This window comes from Puma concolor, chromosome D1, assembly GCF_028749965.1.
Source record: "Puma concolor isolate L17-30 chromosome D1, mPumCon1.1.hap2, whole genome shotgun sequence".
NCBI classification, from domain to species: Eukaryota; Metazoa; Chordata; class Mammalia; order Carnivora; family Felidae; genus Puma; species Puma concolor.
The window spans coordinates 112518526-112521423 of NC_141676.1; the positions used below are offsets into that span (position 1 = coordinate 112518526).

A 2898-nucleotide genomic window follows, 5' to 3' on the forward strand; every position below is an offset into this window, starting at 1 on the left:
AGGTATTAATAGGCGCCTAATTCTCAGGCCCTCAGGATAAACTCCCATTGACGTCAGCAGGAGGTTTCTTTGCAGACGGTTGTGAATACATCTCAATATGTCTCCACAGTGTTATTTAGAGCACTGCCCTTTTAGGAAGGGAGCTTCAAGGACCTCACCTATCAGTGCTGGGAAATTGGCACTCTGAGTCCCAAAAGCCCAGATGCAATAACCTGCTCCTGGCTGTTTCTGAAAGATGCTGCTTGAATTTCGTATTTGCAAGGGAGAAATGGGATGAGAGTTTGCCTGATTCTGGAAAATTAGCTTTCATGGCCGTTGTCAATTTAAAAGTGTGAGGACTGGCCATTAGAAATGATGTTGCTAATTTGGAGGAGCCACGAGTTCACTGATAGACATTCAAGCCATGTCTGAACACACACAGACTGGTTAAGGGAGGAGAAACTGGTTATCTTCAGCCACAGACCTTTCTAGAAATTAACGTATCAGCATAGCATCACTGGTTGCAAGGGATAAAGCCCATTTAAGCCAGTTTAAGTTAAGGTGAATTTAGTTTTAGGATAAGGAAAGAAATGAAATAAGCCAAGCCTCCTGGGGACAGACACTAGAACAGAAAATTCTTGTGCACATTCATTCTTTGTGCTTTTAAAGCATGAGATTCTCCTTTATCTCTGCTTCCTTCTTTTCTCTCTTGTTGAGTTTCATGTGATTTCACATTCCTCTACTTGCTGACACTTCGATTCAATTTTCCACTATCTTCTGAATAACATCCCCTGTATCTCCAAGTGCAACTTCTCAGAAGAAAGAATCAAATTAGTCTCTCTCCATCACACGCTGGTTCCTCTTGTGTTTGCATTCAACCCAAGCCATATCAGCTGGTGGTGAGGAGTCACTTCCTTCAAAAGGGGATACATTCTAGAAAGGGTAGTGTGGACTGGGTGAGTGCTCCCATAATGTCTGGATCACAAGTTTATACAAATTAATTAAAATTAATGTGTTCAGTATGGACCTGTGTAGAGACGCCCAAAGTGCTAGCTCTTCTTGCCTTCTCTTCCAGATCAGTATAAAAATTCAGGAGATAGACAACCAGCTTTCAGATGACAATGTTGAGGCCACAGTTTGAGATTTCAGTCTCCTGCAATGGAAATGTATCTTTTAATGTTCATTTATTTTTGAGAGACGGGGGGAGGGGAGGGGGAGAGAGAGAGAGGGAGACAGAGGATCTGAAGCAGGCTCCAAGCAGGCTGACAGCAGAGAACCCACTGCGGGACTTAAACCCACCAACTGCGAGATTGTGGTGTGAGCTGAAGTTGGATGCTTAACCGACTGAGCCACCCAGATGCCCCAGGTTGATACATTTCTAATATGCTTCTGTTTAACACTCTTTCCCCCCAAATGTGAAGTGAGGAGTTGCTTATATATTACATAAATAATGATAAGAATGCATTTGGGTTTTGCTAGAAAATGTCAAGATTTCCCAAACATCATGCATTTGGGTTCTACTGAGCTTCTCAATGTATTTTAAGAGACAGTTGGGTAATTGAAATTTTAATCAATATTTGGATGCTCTGTTTTTCTATAGTTTTAATTTCATCTTCTAAATAATTTTTTCTCTAAGGTTAGAATATTCAGTTTATTTTCCTTGAAAGAAAAGTATGTTATTATTTTTGATCGATTCAAATTAGTTTTTACAAAAATTATATATTCTGCTATGTGCTGCTAGAGATTTACACAGGGCATGTGATCCATTTCTGGGAAGAACAAACTGCTTTTCCTAATGAATTCAAGGAAGATGAAGAAAAGTCAACAACACAGTGAAAAAAATTAAATTTCCCTGTTTCCTTTTGACCTATTATCTTGGTCTTAATATTTCATTTGTGGAAAGTTTGATGTGCTTTTTATCTTAATCGCCTTGACATCTTATGTTGTCGTAATGTGTAAAAATTTCCATTGAACATTTTAGCGTTTTCAAGGTGTAGTTATTACCATGTAGGAGTGTCATGAAACTTAGTTTTGCAATTTATTTATTTTTAACCAACTTGACTTATTCCTCAAAAGCTGATGATCTGAGAAGGCGTAGGGAAGGTAAGCAAGACCTTTCAGTTGCTTAATCTCCAGCCAGGAGATGTTATCTGCAGCCAATCTCTGCTAACTCCATTCTGGGCATGGAAATAGTTTGGCCTCATATTAGAAACTTCATGGTGAGTGTTTCCTGACTGTGTAGTTATACATGTCACTTGGTGAATATGTGTGGCAGCGAACATCGAAGGAAATGTCAACTATTAACGATGGGCTTTTTTTTTTTAAGTGAGCAACTGGATGATGGATTTAACTTTATTCATTCATTTATTTATTGGACCATTCACTCAATGAAGTAGCAAGTGATTAACAAGTGTTTATCGAACACCTACTATGTACTAAGCACTCTGCTAGATAGGGGGATAAATAAATAATAATCCAGTACCTGCTTAAGCTCAGTGGAGAAGACTGTCACACAGATCACTTTCATGTGAAGGCCATGGAACTGTGAGAGGGAAAGAAGGAAGGCATAACTGAGTTTGGGGATCAAAGAATGCCTTTATGTGGGGACAACATTTAGGTAAAGAAATGATGGAGTATATAAACCACAATTTCTTTATCCATTCATCAACTGATGGACATTTAGGCTTTTTCCACAATTTGGCTATTGTTGAGAGTGCTGCTATAAACATTGGGGTACAAGTGCCCCTATGCATCAGTATTCCTGTATCCCTTGGGTAAATTCCTAGCAGTGCTACTGCTGGGTCATAGGGTAGGTCTATTTTTAATTTTTTGAGGAACCTCCACACTGTTTTCCAGAGTGACTATACCAATTTGCATTCCCACCAACAGTGCAAGAGGGTTCCCATTTCTCCACATCCT

The 2898-nt window shown here is 39.4% G+C and overlaps 1 long non-coding RNA gene across 1 annotated transcript; it reads right to left on the minus strand.

Moving 5' to 3' along the window:
• Positions 1-529: 529 nt before the first annotated feature.
• On the minus strand, positions 530-2560 carry LOC147576997 (uncharacterized). The gene is made up of 2 exons (XR_015240597.1): positions 2462-2560; positions 530-1132 (listed from the first exon to the last, which is right to left on the minus strand). It is a non-coding gene; the product is annotated as an uncharacterized LOC147576997 (long non-coding RNA).
• Positions 2561-2898: the final 338 nt, after the last annotated feature.